This window comes from Protopterus annectens, chromosome 2.part1 (assembly GCF_019279795.1).
Source record: "Protopterus annectens isolate FY-2018-M chromosome 2.part1, PAN1.0, whole genome shotgun sequence".
Taxonomy (NCBI): Eukaryota; Metazoa; Chordata; order Ceratodontiformes; family Protopteridae; genus Protopterus; species Protopterus annectens.
This window is the reverse complement of record NC_056729.1, coordinates 1,207,826,290-1,207,846,725: the sequence shown is the minus strand read 5'-3', so window position 1 is coordinate 1,207,846,725 and position 20,436 is coordinate 1,207,826,290.

Genomic DNA, 20,436 nt, shown 5'->3' with positions numbered 1-20,436 from the left:
ACTTCTTTCTCCAAAAAGGTCATTGTGTAAAAAAGCCATTAGGTCAAAAAGCCACACTACTACAATTATGTATTTGATTTGCATTAAATTTTCAAGTAACACATCCACCACTCCAACCAATGCACTGTACCTCTCAGCTGTACAGATTTTTGCAAAATGTCCAGATTTTTGTATTATTTTTGTCTCTGTTTTTCATATAATTTATAGTTTTCTAGCAAAGCACTCATGACTGAAGTGATTAAATAATGACAGACATGTCCTGTCCTTCAGAAAATGCATGCTAACACAAAACCTTTTATTCTACCATCTTTCTAACAGTATAAGAGCAATATTTCAAATCTGTCCCAATTCTTTGGGCCTATACCCTGCAACTATTATACTGAAATCACTAAATAATGACAGACATTTGAGTTTCAGACTTCCTAGCCTTCAGAAAATGCATACTGACACAAAAACATGACTGTTATTCTAGCAACTTTCTAACCTTAGGAGCAATATTTAAAATCTGCTGTATTACTACATCCATAAAGTCTTGCTGCTGTATTAAGCTTTCATACATACATATTGTGCTATAATTGCTCTTCATAATCATATATAAGTCTTTCTCTCTGTATTTTTGGGGCTTTTGTCCCTGGGCTTCCGCTGTGAAGGACTTTTATGCTGGGTCAGACTTTACTAGTAAGAAAAGCATTAAATAAATAAATGCATAAATATGGTTCGCAGGGTCTGTCTCAGTGTCTGGACTACATCAAAAGGGTTCTATGAAAAAAAAGTCTGTCATCCTGAAATATACTGGAACATTCTTTCTTAGGAAAATGATCCACTGAGACACACCAGCTGCATGCCACTGCAGAAAATATCCATTATGCCCTGATAGGAAGGTCTTAATTTCCATTTGTTGTCACCCAGAATGCAGTACACCAATGATACTTGCCATCCTCCATAATAAAAACTAACCTTCGGGGTGCAGCCTTTTTTCTGGTCAGGACTTAGAATTTCCCAAAGAAATAGCAAGACTGCTGCTCTGACAGATCTCAAAACTCCTACTACACTTTTGATTCAGGCTTCATTTCTACAGTTTTCTTTTTCTCCAAATCAAAACATTTCTATCCGAAATATAAAATAATATCTATAAATTCACTTTTAGCAAGCCATATTAGGGATAGACTTTAAAGACTGCTCTTAGATGCACAGAAAGTTGCTGAAATAAACAGTTTTTTTATTAGCCTGCATTTCCCCAAATAATATGAAGTCTGAAACTCAAGTGTCTGTCACTTAGTGATTGCGGTACTAAGAATTTTGCCAAAAGATCATAGGTTTTATGAGAAACAGACCATAACTATTAGGCAAAAAAATGGATGTCCAGTGAAATCGCACACAGATATTCTGTTTACCGTTCTATCTGGTTTTCAGACAAACAAACAAACAGAACCATCTTAAACAAAAAAAAAAATCACACTGGCTTCTTTCAACTGAGTCTCTTCATTTTACAACAGTTCTCTATTCCTCTGACTCAGAATATAGCCAACTGCTTCTTTTGTTTGCAGAAAATAAAATATATAACTGGAAGGGAAAACCCTCCTTGAAGATCAGCAAGCCTGCCGATCCCAGTAGTGAAAACCAGGAAAATATTGCTATTGGATTCACAGTGTCTTAAAATACATACTGTGTTTGTAGACTAGAAGTGAGTGTTTTTTTTTTGTAATGGCCAAACCAGCAGAGAAGGGCAAATGTGATACGCAACATTTTTTTTTTTTTTAGCAGCCAAGCCAGGAACCAAGCACACACTCAACTGTTCCATTTAAAGTGGTGGTGCAGCCCCCCCCCCCATGGTTCCAGCTCCTTTGGATGTTGCCCACACAAAATGACATAAAAGGTGGGGGATGAAGGTATGTCTCAGAAATGTCTCAAACATCTACACAGGACGTTTTTGCCATTTTTTTTGTTTCCCTTAAAGGGAAATTTAAAAAAATATATTTGTGCAAAATGTTTTTGCGCTTATTTAGTGCAAATTGGACCCATAACAAGTCAACGCCAAGGGCAATTGCCTCTTTCACTCCATCCTTTCTATGCTACTGCCTCCATCCCACTCAGTGCAAGTGATGATGATTGTGCCTTGCCCTTTGCACATTTCTTTGTGACTTAGGATTGCTATGTTGGATGCACAGAGTGGATAGCTAATGCATAAAAATGCTTGCAAACTGAATGTATTTCAGCAAGTGCTTTTTATATTTCTTTTTCCTTCTCATTTATAAGCAATTTCTGTACTCCTTGATCCTCATTACAATTGTTGTATTATTCTTACTAATGCAGTCCTACTAGATAGCAATTAGTGCTTGCTCAGCACCTTGTTCACATTATGACAAGATTGACCTGGTCACACTGTTGGGGTATCTGCACTGGGCAACTATATATATGCCTAATGCACACTATTAAGCAGAGTCATGCATTTATATTCCCTGCATCACTTATGGGTTATTGCTGAAATTCCACTACAGCTGAGCTATGTTTCATCATAGTGATGTACATTACTTGCATGAGGATAATCATTTATATAGCTCTTTTTTACAGGCTCATCACTTACCTTGCTTAATACTGCTGCAACGTTTGTCTTCATTGGTTCATAGGTTCATCGGTGTGTACTAGGCTAATGGCCCTGGAGCCTTTACAAGCCTAGCCCATAGGATTACCCTGGCATCATGCCACCCAACCTTAGTTCCTAGTGCCTCTTCATAGGTTCATAGGTTCACAGGTTAGTACTAAGCTAACTGCCCTTGTGAGCCATTTTAAGCCTAGCCAAGTATCCCTTGTGAGACTCAAACCATGCACCTTGTGTTTGTAAGGCAAACACCTTAACCATTAGGCTACCCTCTGTCAAGTAGAACCACTGGAGTGATCCCCGGGGCGAATTTTCTATTTCCCATCCTCTCATCAAGATTTCTCTTGAAGAGGGCCAGTGAGGTGCTCTGCTTGATATGTATGGGAAGTCTATTCCATAGCATGGGCAGTCTCTGGGTTATGAACCTGTCCCTCCAGCATGTTCTGTTGATTGTGGTAATGAGGTTGAGGTCTCTGGAGCATGTGGTGCGGAGGGATTGGAATTTCTTTAGATTTAGCATTTCTAACAGAGCTGGGTCAGACATGGCTTTGAAATCAAGCAGAGATCGCTTCTAAGTAGGCAATATGAGACAGAGAATAGTTGGAGTTTTTTGAGTCTGTCAATAAAGGCCAAGTGTTTAAGGCCTAGGATCCTCTTTGTGAGGTACTTTTGCTGCCTCTCCAGTTATTGCAGGTGTCTAGTGAGGTACATGCCAAATGGGGAATTGTACTCAATGATAGGCCTAATGAGGGAAGAGTAGAGGGAGACAATGACCTATTTCTTCCTGGATGCAAAACCCTTCGTAATGACATGTGTCACATAGAAAGACTTTCGGACCACAGTGGCAATGTGGTGGTCAAAAGAGAGGTTGCTGTCAACCTGTGTTTCCAGATCTCTTATAATGCCTTCTGTGTTCAGTGGACTACCATCAATGTGGTAATTCATAGGAACTGGGTTTTTCCCAAGGGGGATGATGACACATTTTTTGGCATTGAGCTTAAGGCCATAGTTCTGGCACCAGTCGTTGGTCTCATTGAGGCAATTCTGTAGGATGTCAACATCACTTGGGGAGTTAATAGTAGCTCCCAATTTGCAATAGTCTGTGAACTTTGTCAGCCAGAGTCCTCTCATGTTGGCCTGGACTTCAGAGAATTAGATACCAAATAGGAGAGGACCCAGGACCAAACCCTGTGGGACTCCACTGGTGACTGATCGGCAGTCTGACTTGGAGTCGGCTACTTTCACACTGTGGGTTCTATCTGTGAGCCAATTGGCAACCCACCTAATGATATAGGGGTTGGTGCCTAGCTTAGTGAGTTTTTCTATGATTCCTGAGTGGGGAATGGTATCAAAGGCCTTGGCCAGATCAAGTTAGGCTGTATGAACCACCTTGCCTTCCTCCACAGCTCTGGTAACTGACTCAAAGAAGTCGACCAAGTTGAGCAGGCATGATCTACCCTTCACAAAACCAGACTGTGTAGGATTCAGAGTTTGGAGATTCCCTATATCCTTGTTTATTAGGTCCATGATGATGCGTTCCATAGCTTTGCATATCAGATTTGTCAAGCTAATGGGGCAATAATTCCCAGGGTCTGTAGTTGCTCCTCCTTTGTGGAGAGGCATGACTATAGCAGTGCGTCATTCGGTAGGGACAAAGCCAGAGGTGAGGCTGTGATTGAACAGGCACACAGGTGAGGTGCCAGTTCACTCTGTACTTCATGTAGAACAGGGGCACAGGAAAATAATTTTCTTGGGTGGCGAAAGCCAGGGTACATTTTTTGGCTAGGCTTATATAGGCCCTAGGGCCAATAGCCTAGTACCTACCTATGAACCTATGAACACAGCCAGGGATATTGTCATGTCCCATAGAAGCTGTATTCTTGGCCTTGGACAGTTCTGTTTTGACCTGTGCAGCAGTAATACTGGGTGCCTGGCAATCTACTGGTATTGTGATTGGTCCTTTGTGTGGGGGGGGTGGGGGGGTGGGCAGGTAAAGTTAGCACTGAATCTGTTGGCCAGTATATTGGCAATATTTGTTGGCTTGGTATAAGAGGTACCATTGAACAGTAGCTCAGAGCAAATTTGGGTATTGTCATGGAGAATCTTTACATGGAAGCAACGTGGTACATGTACAGCAACTGCACGGCTGTTAAGTCAGCACATAAAAGTACAAAAATAGCCAGCAGAAAAAGTGGAATTCAAAAGAGTTAATGTAAGAAACACATAGCTAGGTAGAGGGTAGCAAGCCCAACTACCTGTTTCAAACCGGTTTCGGCTATAATAGCCTTCTTCAGTGAGTTAACAAAAACAAAACAGTAACCATTCATATAGGTATGTTTATATACATAGTACCATAAAGACAGTTCATTGGTGCATTTGAATTGATCATTAAGCCCAGGTGGGAACAAAGCCCCTAATTTAATGATCCATTTACATAGTACCATAAAGACAGTTCATTGGTGCATTAGAATTGGTCATTAAGCCCAGGTGGGAACAAAGCCCCTAATTTAATGATCCATTTACGTTCCTAGAAATTAAGTAAATCATGCCATCCTGATTTATCCCTACATTTACCTACAATGCAATCAATAACAGTAAAAAGAAAAGAAGCAGAGTTATGTTTACAGACATGTTTAAACAGAGCATTGTTAGGATGCTTGTTTCTAATGCCACTAAGATGCTCCCCAATCCTGAGGCGAAAAAGCCTGGAAGTTTGTCCCACATAGAATGAGGAGCATGAACATGTGACTAGATAGATGATCCACTCTGTACTACAGTTAGCCCAGAAGTTAATGTTGTAAACTTCTGACGTGTTGCGACTACTGAATTCCCTCGTATGTTGGACTTTGTTGCAGTAAGTACAGTGGCCACATGGTATGCAACCCAACAATGGGCCACCTCTCAGTGTATGTTGAGTGGGGAGAATGGAACTAGGACCCACCCTCTTATAATGGCTAAATAGGGATCCCAATGTCCGTCCTCGTCTAAAAGAAAAAGAGCATCTGTCCCTCAAAAAAGAGTGTAATCTCTCCTCAGCCATCAAAATGTTCCAGTGTCTATTAATGATATTCATAAACCCACGTGTATTGCATCCATAGGTGGTCACCAGATGAACCAGAGAATTAGATGAATCTTTTTGTTTGTCCTTGTATTGTAACAAGTCAGTTCTATTCTGATTGGAAGCCCAATGGCAAGCAGTGCTGACAGTACCAGTGGGGTAACCCCTCGCACGAAACCTGTGTATTAAATCATCCCTGGTGTTCTCAAATATTTGTTGGCTAGAGCATATCCTTTTGACTCTGAGGAATTGTGATTTGGGGATATTCTGGATGATATGTCGGGGGTGAAATCTTGTAGCATGTAAAAGTGAGTTATATTCAGGAAATTTCCTGAAAACCCGAGTGGCTAGGGTGTCATCAGGATTCCTGCTAACCTCAACATCAAGAAAAACAATCTTTGATTTATGGAAATTTAATTTGAGCTTAATTCCCCATACATTATCATTGAGATAGCCAATAAATTCCTGTAAATAGGTTTCATCCGACTTCCAAACTACCAAACAATCATCCAGATATCGTCTCCAGATGTCTAATTCATCAATATATAAATTATGACTGGAGTCATAAATAATAACCTCCTCAATATAAGCCATGAAAAGGTCCACATAAATGGGTGCAAAAGAGGCCCCCATTGCTGTGCTTTTGACCTGCCAAAAACATTGGTCCTGGAAGTAGAATACATTACTGGTAAGAATGTATTCAGCCAGGCATACTAAAAAAGTATTAAAGCCTGGTTGGTATAAACCAGATTTTCCCAACCAAAAATTCAAAGCCTGCAAACCTGCCTAATGTGGAATATTAGTGTAGAGAGAGGTTACATCCAAGGTACATAACAGCCAATGGGGCTCCAATTGCATGTCACAAATGATATCCAAGAATTGGGCAGTGTCCTGAATTCTGGCCCATATCAAGGGTAGTAGTGGTTTCAGACAGTGTGTCAAATATTCAGACAGAGGTTCAGTAATAGACACCCGCCCTGATAAAATTGGTCTTCCAGGGGGACATCTAACATCCTTATGTATTTTGGATAAAAGGTAAAAGTATTGTTTACACGGGGATGAAACCAGCAACTGATATCTAATTGACTCAGTGATGATGCCCTCTTCCTGAGCCTGTAACAAAAATGAATCAATTTTGGTCTTGAAATTACTAGTTGGATCCAATGGCATAGCCATATAATATTTGTTATCTCCCAATTGTCTCGCTGCTTCTTCATTATAGTTGACCCTATCCTGAATCACTACCGCCCCACCTTTATCTGCTTGTACAATAACAATTTCTTTGTTGTTCTTGAGTTCCTCTATACATTGTACCTCCTCTTTAGAAAGGTTATTATAGGATACCTGAAAATCCCTGAGGTTATAATGTAGATCCTTCAGGACATTAGCTTGAAAAGTGGATACCAAGTGTGACATAGGTGGAGTAAAAGAAGATTTTTTAAATCTAAACTCTGGAACTTCCTGAATAGTGTCATTTTCAAAAAACAATTTCAAATTGAGTAAACAACAGAAATTGGCCACATCCTGTGCTAAAGTGTATTCTGGAACAAAAAGCCAGGGACAAAATTAAGCCCTTTGTTAAGAACTTTAATTTGTAAATCAGTAAGTTGTACAGATGAAATATTATGTACATTCATACTATTTGTTAGTGTTCTATCATCAGTTGTAACAGATCTTCCAAACCCTCCACAGGTTTGGTGTTTTTTTATGCTTCCTCCCCCCCTCGTCTGTACCTGAACCCAAAGGGTGTGACAAACTCCTTCTTCTGGGATCAGGTGAGGCATCTGTGTGGTTACCCTCCCCTTCAGTGCTGGAGGACGTCTTATCCCAGATGTGTAGCTCAATGAATCCGAGCTATGTTTCAAAATGGATTTGGGTCTTTTTCTATTGGGGGCCAAAGGTTTGTTGCTAGGAAGCCTAAAGGTGACATTTCTAGGCATGTCAAATGGTTTGCCTCTTTCATAGTCCCCTGTATCCCTTTGGAACTTTTTCAATTTTTTGTCCTTTAAAACCGGTTCTAGTTCAAGTAGTTCTGTTGTTAACTGATTCACCCGGGAGGTGAAAGACTCACTAGATTCAAATTTGTTAACCTCCAAACAAAGTGTTTCTACCTCCTGAATCCCTTGTTTAACAGTCCATTCATAAAAGCTAGCTAGAGCATCCACAAAGCCCAAGGATGCTGATTGTTGAATCTGTGTCCACTCGTCTGTTAATTGCTCATCAATATTAAGCATCAAAGGTTGTACTTTCACCCTCAAACCCCGTGGTGTAATCTTTTTGAGTTGGTAAGCCTTGAACAGGCGTAAATGCCAAACATTGGTCTGAAGACCTTTCATACTTTTGTCCAACTTAAAGAACATCAATTCACATTGTTTATCCGGGTCTTGAGACACCCCTGAAAAATGATTACCCGCATCTGGTAAACCTAAATCAAAAATGGCCAAATCATTCATATCAGATGCTAGGCCTTTCACAAGTGGAGACAAAGCCATGTTGCAAAAAACATATAAAAATCACAAAAAAAGTTAGTGAATTAGTAAGTTTTGCAGACAGAAAGAATAAGACTAAAATATATATACCCTATCCAAAACCGACCTTTTGGACAGAAAAGTATACATGTAAAAAGAGTATAAGACACGAAAATGGGTGGAATGTATTTCCGTTGATTCGAACCTTAGGTTAAATAAAGAATAATAATTTGTCTGTATTGGTGGATATTAAATACAACAGTAGACCTAAAAATAAAGAGTCTAATCAATATTAGCCAACAAAGATACAATAGCCAGCCCTTGTGATCTAGCCCGAATAAAACAAAGAAATCACAATGCTGCGTATCCAACCAAAAACTACCATGTAGGTGAATCTTGAAATAACATAAAATGTCAACCCCTGCTTATATAATGTCCAAGGGACATAGCTAGGTCCTGTGGTCACATAGGGATAATCCTCTTTGTCAAATAACCACAATGCTGCGTATCATCATAAACAAAAATGAAATCACAACAGTTGGCCCAATGCAGATGGTTCAAAATATCCACTCAATGCCATAACCAACTATAAATACCAAAAACATATTCAGGTCATAGACCCAATGATTGTGTCAATATTAAATCGGCCCATAAACAAATATGTGACCCCAATTATATGGTCTATAAAAGTTGCTGTAGGCTAAACTGACAATCCTCATAAACATTTGCCAAAAAGGGAAATGTAATTATTATACTGTATATTGCAACAAGGCCGACCCCAAAAGACCATGTATCACACCCTTAAAGCCACCAAGTGGCTGCATATTATGATAGTGAAAATGACCCAAATCGGTCCCCAATACAATAACATTCAAAAATATAGCCTAATATGAAAGACAATAGTATTAAAAATGACAGTAAATAGCATCATATTGAATAATGGAAGGAAAAATATCTATAATTCAACCAACTAGATGCAATTGTAAATATAACAAAGTTAAATGTCCACACAATGCCCCTAAAGTCACAAATAGGCTAACAATGCATGAACATTAAGCTCTACACTAAAGTTTCAGTGAGTGGTAGAATGCATATGAATTGTTAAACAAACAACAATTTTATTATATTACATAATGTATGAAACCATAATAAATATCTATATACATAATGAGAACTCCATGTTGGCATATAAATATTCAAACTGAATAGTAAGTGCCAAAGCATACAGACTATTCCCTATGTCACAATAGAGCTGAGCCCCCAAATGCCCATTTAAACAGCAAAACAAAATATATACCTAAGAAAATCACTTAGTATATATATGACCTGCTTGTTGTATAATGATATAGAAATATATAACAAAAAGGTGGCAGTAATGCCATCTATTAGTTACTAATATGACATATAATACCCACAGAACTGAGTTAAAACATATAAGGAGGCCCATAAATCCCAGAAAAAAAGTAATAATGAGTCCCACATAAAGAGGGAATTGTAACCAAAAACCTAGTGGACCTGATAAAAACCTCCTGTGTGACCACGAGGAAATATTAAATGTCGAAGCACATAGACTTCAAACACTTCCCACAGCCCTACTGTATACAGACAATAACCAAAAAAAGTGTCCAAAAAGTCAAATCAAACATCCAAAACATGATAGAAAATGCCCATAGCTTGGAATTTGACTATTAGCACCTTATTTGAGAGGTAGAGAAGAGAATCAGTCAAACGATGGAATTGCAAAGTCACCTGTAGTTGTTAATCCGTAAATAACGAAGCACATAGACTTATAACCCCTTGCACAGTCCCACTGCTTTAAAAATGAAAATACTGATTGGAATCCCAAAATGCCAAATCGCCAAGCCAAGGTTAAATGAAAAATAGTTAAATATCCAGAATTTAACCATTCAGAACCTTATCTGGATAGAAACGAAAAAAAAAGTTAGTGAATTCAACAATCTAGTCCATGTCTTGCTTGTAGATCAGCTGACATCAGGAGGCCACAAAAACAAAATCCAAGGAACCTAGGGCAAAAGCCGATATATAATCTGAGATAGATCCACCAGGCAATGAAAACCAAGTCGAGTGACCAAAAAGCACCCATACAACTGCCAAAATCAATAAAGATTTAAAAATCTTCCACTCGCAAGGAGGGAAACCACCAGACGCCAACAGCAGCAAGGGGGAGGAAGAACAAGGAAGCAAAGTGGTGCACGTACGGCAACTGCACGACTGTGAAGTCAGCACATAAAAGTACAAAAATAGCCAGTGGAAAAGGTGGAATTCAAAAGATTTAATGTAAGAAACACATAGCTAGGTAGAGGGTAGTAAGCCCAACTACCTGTCTCAAACCGGTTTCGGCTATAATAGCCTTCTTCAGTGAGTTAACAAAAACAAAACAGTAACCATTCATATAGGTATGTTTATATATATAGTACCATAAAGACAGTTCATTGGTGCATTTGAAGTGGTCATTAAGCCCAGGTGGGAACAAAGCCCCTAATTTAATGATCCATTTACATAGTACCATAAAGACAGTTCATTGGTGCATTAGAATTGGTCATTAAGCCCAGGTGGGAACAAAGCCCCTAATTTAATGATCCATTTACATTCCTAGAAATTAAGTAAATCATGCCATCCTGCTTTATCCCTACATTTACCTACAATGCAATCAATAACAGTAAAATTTTAAGCCTAGCCAATTATCCCTTGTGAGACTCAATCCATGCACCTTGTGTTTGTAAGGCAAACACCTTAACCATTAGGCTACCCTCTGTCGAGTAGAGTCATTGGAGTGATCACCGGGGCAAATTTTCTATTTCTCATCCACTCGTCAAGATTTCTCTTGAAGAGGGCCAGTGAGGTGCTCTGCTTGACATGTATGAGAAGTCTATTCCATAGCAAGGGCAGTCTCTGGGTTATGAACCTGTCCCTCCAACATGTTCTGTTGATTGTGGTAATGAGGTTGAGGTCTCTGGAGCATGTGGTGGGAGGGATTGGGATTTCTTAGATTTAGCATTTCAAACAGAGCTGGGTCAGACATGGCTTTGTAAGTCAAGCAGAGATCGCTTCTAAGTAGACAATATGAGACAGAGAATAGTTGGAGTTTTTTGAGTATGTCGATAAAGGACAAGTGTTTAAGGTCTAGGACCCTCTTTGTGAGGTATTTTTGCTGCATCTCCAGTTGTTGCAGGTGTCTAGCGAGGTACATGCCAAATGGGGAATTGTTCTCAATGATTGGCCTAATGAGGGAAGAGTAGAGGGAGACAATGACCTATTTCTTCCTGGATGCAAAACCCTTAATAATGACATGTGCCACATAGAAGGACTTTCTGACCACAGTGGCAATGTGGTGGTCAAAAGAGAGGTTGCTGTCAACCTGTGTTTCCAGATCTCTTATAATGCCTTCTGTGTTCAGTGGACTACCATCAATGTGGTAATTCATAGGAACTGGGTTTTTCCCAAGGGAGATGATGACACATTTTTTGGCATTGAGCTTAAGTCATGGTTCTGACACCAGTCGTTGGTCTCATTGAGGCCTTTCTGTAGGATGTCAACATCACTTGGGGAGTTAATAGTAGTTCCCAACTTGCAATCATCTGTGAACTTTGTCAGCCAGAGTCCCCTCATGTTGGCCTGGACTTCAGAGAATTAGATACCAAATAGGAGAGGACCCAGGACCAAACCCTGTAGGACTCCACTGGTGACTGATCAGAAGTCTGACTTGGAGTCGGCTACTTTCACACTGTGGGTTCTATCTGTGAGCCAATTGGCAACCCACCTAATGATATAGGGGTTGATGCCTAGCTTAGTGAGTTTTTCTATGATTCCTGAGTGGGGAATGGTATCAAAGGCCTTGACCAGATTAAAGTAGGCTGTATGAACCACGTTGGCTTCATCCACAGCTCTGGTAACTGACTCAAAGTCGACCAAGTTGAGCAGGCATGATCTACCCTTCATAAAACCAAACTGTGTAGGATCCAGAGTTTGGAGATTCCCTATATTCTTGTTTATTATGTCCAAGATGATGCATTCCATAGCTTTGCATATCAGATTCATCAGGCTAATGGGGCAATAATTCCCAGGGTCTGTAGTCGCTCCTCCTTTGTGGAGAGGGATGACTATAGCAGTGCGCCATTCGGTAGGGACAAAGCCTGAGGTGAGGCTGTGATTGAACAGGGCACACAGGTGAGGTGCCAGTTCACTCTGTAGTTCATGTAGAACATAGCCAGGGATATTGTCAGGTCCCATAGAAGCTGTATTCTTGGCCTTGGACAGTTCTGTTTTGACCTGTGCAGCAGTAATACTGGGTGCCTGGCAATCTACTGGTATTGTGATTAGTCCTTTGTGTGTGTGTGTGGGGGCGGGGGGGCAGGTAAAGTTAGCACTGAATCTGTTGGCCAGTATATTGGCAATGTCTGTTGGCTTGGTATAAGAGGTACCATTGTGCAGTAGCTCAGAGCAAATTTGAGTATTGTCATGGAGATTCTTTACATACCTATAGAAGGCCTTGTGGTTGTCTTTACTATCTGCTGTAATTCTGTTTTCATAGCTAGATTTAGAGGCTTTGATGAGGGATCTCAACCTTTTGTTGAGGCTGATAAGGGAGTTTTTCCAGTCTTGGGACGTCACCTTATTCTGCATCAGTTTCTTCCTTCTGTTGTAGAGTTTGTTTATGGCAGGGGACCACCAGATTAGCTTCCTTTTTTTGAGGAGAGCATCTTGGTTCTGTTGGGTATGGCGAGATCCATGCATTTGTGTATGTGTTTGTACAGTGCATTGGTGTATGATTCGGCGGTTATGCAACTATTCTCTATTTGCATGGGTGCCATGAAGTTAGCCACTTCTGTTTTTAGGAGCCCAAAGTTCGCTTTGGAGAGGTTTTTCATGGTGGTTACCTTTGTGAGGGGGGGGGTGGATTTCCAAGATGATTAGTTTGTGGTCGGATCTAACCAGGGAGGAGTTGACTAATGGTGTAGAGCAATGGTCACCCATGTTAAGGATGCTGCTACCTCTAGTGGGGGTAAGAACAAGCTGGTCCAGGGCATTGGAATTAATGAATTTCAGAAAGCATTGGGCAAGTATATTGGTACATGAGTAGTCTTCCCAGTTAATGGAGGTGTAGTTGGAGTTGTTCAGTATGAGAGTGTTAGGTTGAACCCTAATATTATCCAGGGTGCTTAGGAGCATGGAGTGTGAGTCTTGGGACATGGTTGGGGACCTATAGTATGCTATGACCTGAATCGCTATCTTACCCAATGTTAGCTGCACCTGAAGTATCTCAGATGCGTTATGTTGGGCTACCAGTCTGGAGGTGTGTGCATCCTTTATGAATATGGAAACACCACCACATTTGGAGCTTCAGTCCAAGTTCTGGGGTCAAAAGGTGTGGAATGAGTTATAGCCTGGTAGTGCAGGGGTACTTTCTGCTGCCTTGAACTAGGTTTATGTTACAGCACAAATGTCGATGTTCTCCATTTTAAGGAGTGCTTCGAGCAAGTGCATTTTAAGAGTTAGATTTCTAGCGCTGAGCAGCATGACTCTCAGATTGCATTTGTTTGTAGCTGTGGTCATGAATTGACTCTGTCTGATGCTTACAGAACATAACCATTACATTGGTAAGTTAAGGTTCAGAGATTTTTCAGGCATCAATTTTATTGTTTTTGTGCGCTTAGCAATAGGTTTTTACTTATGTAATTAGTGTGTGTGAGTTATCATCTGCCTCTTAGAAAGAGCTATAGCATATTGTACATGCCTACGTCTGCCAGTATCATCTACAGCAGCTGGTTGTTCCTCAGACATCTCACCTGTATCTGCTGGTCCTGCTGGTCCAGCCTGTGGTGCTGGAAGCTGTGATCCTTGGCCTTGTTGTCCTTATTGTATCGGTTTCCTGACATTTGCATTGTGCAGAGTATTTTGGCTAAGGTGACTTCCACCAGATATGTGTAGACATCAGCACTTTGATTTGAGCAAGCCAAATACATACTCTATAATATTCCTAGTTTAAGCATGTGCATCATTGTATCCTTGCTCAATGGGATTGTATGACTTTCTCATGGGTGTCATGAGCCAAGGCTCCAGTGCATTACATGCATCCTTCATTATATGCCCTTGTGGAAAGTCACACCTAGCAAACCTTACATACAGGTCACAGGTAGGTCATATGTGTGAGTTAAGAAGACTGCTAAGGTTACGTTCACAGACATTGTAGATGCTCCCTTGGGCAGTACAGACTGCTTGACAGTTGACAGAGTGACATCCTTTCCTGTGATGTACCCCCTTCCCTAACCACCAGGTGGAGATTTTATTTATATATCTATGCAGTCTATGGCTCCCAGAACCTCACGGAAGGGTGCTATGGCATAAAATTATTGCACAATAGTTGCTCTCTCCTCTGGGATATGTAAAACCCGATGTGATCCCTAATATGTGTTATAGCATTTCATTTAGAAACTGATGTAATATTTTGGAGGCTGTGGCCTGTGACACCCCTAAGTTATCCTCTGTGGGTCTCTGGAAAGTGCCTGTAGCTACTGTACATAATGATACATGTACCTTGGTTTCCACTAGGATGGATTCTCAATGATTTCCCAAGGACTTCAGGTGAAGGCAGCAGTGGTATTTCCTCCAGGGTATCCCTGTCGACGCTGTATTGTTCTGCAATTTCTGTATCATGCAGACCATAAGTCAAATGTGTTTTGAATGTCCTTATTCTTTTTCTAGGCCAACATCTGGCAGCAGCAGGACCTTGTATTAAAGCCTGTTACATGTACAGGTTAATGATAGCAGCAGCAACTTCTAACATTTTGTTTCTAAGTGTCTTTGTGGCTATATTCCAAAAGGTATTGGGATTGAAAGCAAAAGGGTGCACTCTATGTGCACACATACGTTATACATTCCTCAATAACTCCACCATGCTGAATTGCTTAATTAACATGCATTTCACCTACTTATGCCTTCCTTAGCATATTCTGCCACTTACCCTTGTTTTGAAGGCAGGCACAATGTGCAGAGTTGTTTAATGAACACTAAACAGTGTTCTCATGTGTGCACATTGGACTCATAGGCTTAGAGCAAAGTGTAGACATTCATGAATCCACCTCAATGTATCCATGTATGTTACTTTCTTTCTGTATCTTGTGGAGCTTTTCTGCCTAGGTGTCTGCTGAAAAGGGGCTTTCTACCCAGTTGGATTTTCCTGATCAGCAAAAGCAATAAATAAAATAATTGAATAAATACATTTTTAAGTGTGTCTAGCTTCAGATGCTAGCCTCAATTCATGGGCTGCCCTTGTGTACCTAAGGGTATTTTTCAAGCTTTTTGTCAGTTTCTTTATGTAACCCTTGACTTGATGGTCCTTTGATCTGCTGTTTACTGTAATGATTTTATTATATACTGTGGAAATTATCTGGTTGAGAATGCCTGTTCTATACATTTATCTAAGTGGGAGTAGAATTGCATCGTAAAATTGTCTGCCGTGGCAATGTCAGGGATTAAGTTACTATAAGTGAATTTTGAAACTTCATCATATAATTTAGTAATATTTATACATCTAAAATCCCAAAATTACAAGACATTTGCATCTTTGAAGTTAGTTATTTTAAAGGTAAAGTTCAGTAGTTTAAGATTTGACTTAATTGGGGAAGGAGATGTCAAGGAGATAATATTTTAGTGGGTTTGTTAGCAATCTGGTCCAGTGGGTTTATGTTAATGAAATCTTGGAACTTTTGGGCATACCCTTTATTTGAGTTGTAAAAAATAAATGAATAAATAAATTAAAAATAAAAATGACGGTACCCTGTGTGGCAACGGCTACTTCGGCTCAGCAAGTAAATATGCATCTTTTGTATTATTTCATCTCTAATTTAAGAGGAAAATCAAATAGGGAGCAAATACTAACGATAATTTAATTTATAGTAAAGAAAGTCTTCTCGAAATTCGACACCTAAACTCATCGTGCAACAGGTTTGATGAGCTGCTGCCTGTGCGGCCTGGGAGGCTTACAACACTCCTGGAGCTGCAGGAGCTGGGAATCATACTTAAATATGATACAAAATGCCTGAAACTAATGAAACCAACATCTATGGGTAATGGCAAGAGAAGGAGACGTAATAGATGTGAGGGAACATGCAAAAGAGGATCCAGGGCTGGAATTACTGTAAGGCTTAAAGCTAATCCCTTCAGGCCTGCACTCCCATCCATACTGCTGGCAAATGTTCAATGCCTGGAAAGCAAAATGGACTACATAAGATTAGAACTGTCTATTCAGAACAATGTGAGGAACTGTTGTGTAGTTATTTTTACTGAAACCTGGCTGAATTCGAACATTAATGACAGTGCAGTTCATGTGGAGGGGATGTCACTTTTTAGGGTACACAGAATACAATCTCTCAATGGGAAGTTCAGAGGGGGAGGTGTCTGCATATATATCAAAAACAGCTGGTGCACCAGCTGTGAGATAGTCTTCTGTCACTGCTCTGAAAATATAAAGCTCATGTCACTGAAATGTAGACCTTTTTATCTACCAAGAAAGTTCGGCAATATCAACATCACAGCCATCTACATTCCCCCCAGTTCCAATACAAATGAGGCACTGAACACATTATATCAGGCTATAAATGAGCTGCAAAACTGTAACCATGAATGTGTTCATATAGTGGCAGGTGACTTCAACCAAGCCAACCAGAAAACAGTTCCGCCTCACTTCTTCCAGCATGTAGACTAGACTTTGCAACCAGGAGAGAGAATATACTGGATAAGGTCTACAACAATGTTAAGCTAGCATATAAGGCAATGCCTCACCTACAACTGGGCAACTCTGACCATCTGTCCATCATGTTACTACCAGCATATAAACTGATGCTAACCAGGGAGAGACCTACAGTGAAACAAGTAAGGATATGACCAGAGGGTGCAGTCTCGGCATTCCAAGACCATTTTGAGAGTACAGACTGGAGCATATTTAAAGAGGCAGCAGCTGTGAATCAATGCATCAACCTAGAGGAGTACACTGATGCAGTGATGGGCTACATCTGAAAATGTGTGGATGATGTAACAGTCACCAGAAACATCATCACACATGCCACCCAGGAACATTAGTTGACTAGCGAAGTGTATGAGCTCCTGGAAGCAAGGAATGCAGCCTTTAATTCTGGAGACAGGGATGCCCTCAGAACAGCCAGAGCAAATCTGAACAAATTAGTCAGAGAAGTAAAATGTGCCTGCAGTAAGAAGATTCAGAGCTACTTCTCTGACCAAAAAAGCTCCAAGCACCTATGGCAAGGTATCCACCAAATAATAGGCTACAGGCCCTTATCTTCACAGTGTGAGGACAATAAGGAATTCCTTAACATGCTCAATGTCTACTTCAGCAGATTCAAAGAAGGTAACAAAAGATTAGCAACAAAACTGCCCACTGGTCAAAATGAAGACGCGCTCATCCTCAATCCAGCTGATGCCCAGAGGACATTGAGCATGGTTATCCCGAGAAAAGGAGCTGGGCCTGACACCATCCTTGAGCGAGTACTCAGGGACTGTGCAATACAACTAACAGATGTCCTCACAGATATCTTTAATATTTCTCTGAAATAGTTCCCATATGCTTCAAAGACACAACAATAATACCACTACCAAAGAAGTCACCACCATCATGCCTCAGTGACTACCGCCCTGTAGCCCTAACCTCCATTGTGATGATAAGCTTTGAGAGGCTGGTCAAAGAAGAAATAACATCTAAGCTATCTGCGGATCTTGACCTGCTGCGGTTTGCTTACTGAGCAAACCACTCTACTGAGGACACCATAGCACTGGAACTTTACTTATAAAGTAAAAACAGCTATGTGAGGTTACTGTTCATTGACTTCAGCTCTGCTTTTAATACAGTCATCCCTATACAGCTGGTAAGGAAGTTGTTTCAACTTAGCATCAACACACCACTTTGTAATTGGATTCTGGACTTTCTCAGGAACAGACCTTAGAAACTGTGCATAGGAAATAACTCTTCGGATAGCATCAGTCTGAAAACTCGAGTTCCTCAAGGCTGTGTACTGAGTCCCTTGCTGTTCACCCTCTTAAGATATCACTGCAGAGCAAGGTACAACACTAACCACATTATCAAGCTTGGTGATGCTATAACAGTGGTAGGCCACATCAGCAACAATGATGAGGCAGTGTACAGGGCTGAGGTAGAACAACTGATTACCTAGCATGACGGTAACAACTTAGTGCTAAACATGAACAAAACAAAGTAAATAATTGTGGACTACAGGAAAAATGCAAGGAGCATTCTCCTCTAACCATCAATGGAGAAACTGTGGAGAGAGTGGGAAGCACGATGTTTCTGGCGGTGCATACTGATGAGGACTTGTCCTGGTCTACCGATACAGATGCCATTGTCAGGAAGGCACATCAGAGGCTACACTTTTTGAGAAGGTTGAGGAGAGCAACCATACCATCAACAGTTCTCACAACCTTCTACAGGAGTACAATGGAAAGCATCCTGACAAACAACCTCACAGTTTTGTAAGGACGCTGCTCTATCTCTGAGTGCAAGGCTCTCCAGAGAGTGGTGAAGGCTACCAACAGGATCATCAAGACCAACCTACCAGCCATCCATGACCTGCACATGTCCATATGTCTAGTCAAGGCCAAAGGAATAATTAAGGACTGCACCCACCCTGCTCACAGACTGTTCGCATACCTATCATCTGGCAAGTGCATCCGTAGCATAAGATGTAGAACTACAAGATTCAGAAACAGCTTTTTCCCACAGGACATCGCACTGTTGAACTCTGGCAACAATCACGCTCCATACTGACCATCTGGGTCATCAGTTTAATGTGGAAAACCATCTCAAATTGTGCAATAACTTGACTGCCTGTCTCAATCCAATATTAGTGCAATACCCAATAAGTCAAGCCAATTCACTGATCATCAGAGGTAGTAGTAAGGCCAGAGAAATGTCTTATTATAGTGCAATATCTAATGCTAGTCTGTGTCACAGTGCAATATTCATGAATGTCTCATTCCGAGCAATACTCAATGTAAATCTTTAATGCAATGTCTTACCTCAGTACTGTGCAATACTCAAGCAAGCAAAGCAATCACTGTATAATAAATGTTAAAGTGAGTTTACTTTACGTGCAATATTAGGATTATCTATCTAGAACACTATGGTATTTAATAAGTAGTTATATATGTATTAATGTCTTGTCGTATTAAGTCTATGTGATATTTGCACATTTGAGTCTGGAGATATGGAATTTAGTTTAGTTTTTGTACTTGTGTGATTTTGAATGACAATAAAGTTTACTTTGACCTTGATGACTTGACTTTGAGGTGTTCCAGTTAATTGATGGGAATCTAAAGTCTCTCAAAATAATGAAGTTCTTGTTTATAGAGAGTTCATCAGGTATTTAAAAACCTCACATCATTCTCAGGGGACATAGATGGTGTCCTGTAACAGGCTATAAATTGACAGTCGGTCTTGTTTACTGTGATTTGGAGCTCAATGAATTCCATTTCTGGATCTCTGGGAAAATTGCCAGAAGAGATGTGGCCTTTAATAAATATGGAGATGCCATCAGAGTTGCCAATGGGTCTGAAGACATGGTAGGTACAAAATCCAGGTAGGGAGGGACTGCCTTCTGAACATGTACACATAGTCACTGTGATTGCACAAACATGGATGCAAGGCAGTGCAAGAGAGTCTCTAAGTATTTGTCAAGAATATTATCACCTCATTCAGTCAGGCACTGTCATGAAGAATCTAGGCAATCTTGTTAATAATTGCTTATCATTTCACATTTGTTTGTCCATATTAGTACAGAAAGCCTCTTACCTAGTTTACCAAAATTTCAAAGGCATCTAATCCAGATCTCAAAAAAGTGTTAATTCCTCCTCACTCATATCTCATCAGTCCCATTGCTGAATATAATGCCCCTTTTGGCTTGTATTTGTCTAAACATATTGCTCAGCTTGAGAGACCTCAGAGATGTTCATCATATTTATCACTGCTGCGGTAGCTTTAGCTATATGGGTTATTTCCTGCCAAGAAGATAACAGCTGGCCAGCTTCCAAAGCTTCAGGGCACCTTTCACATGCTCAAATCATTAAGCAGTTCAAATTGAGCTACTTAAAAGCAAAGGTTTGAGCACCAAGACTTTCACAGCTTTCCTGCCACCGAAGAGAACACTCCTCTGCGGGCTGTTGAGGATCGACGGTTTGTGCTGTTCCTTTGGTGGGCAGAAAAGTTCTCTGTGGATAAACCTTCCACATTTAAAAAAAAAGTTATTTTAGTGTATTTTACTGCT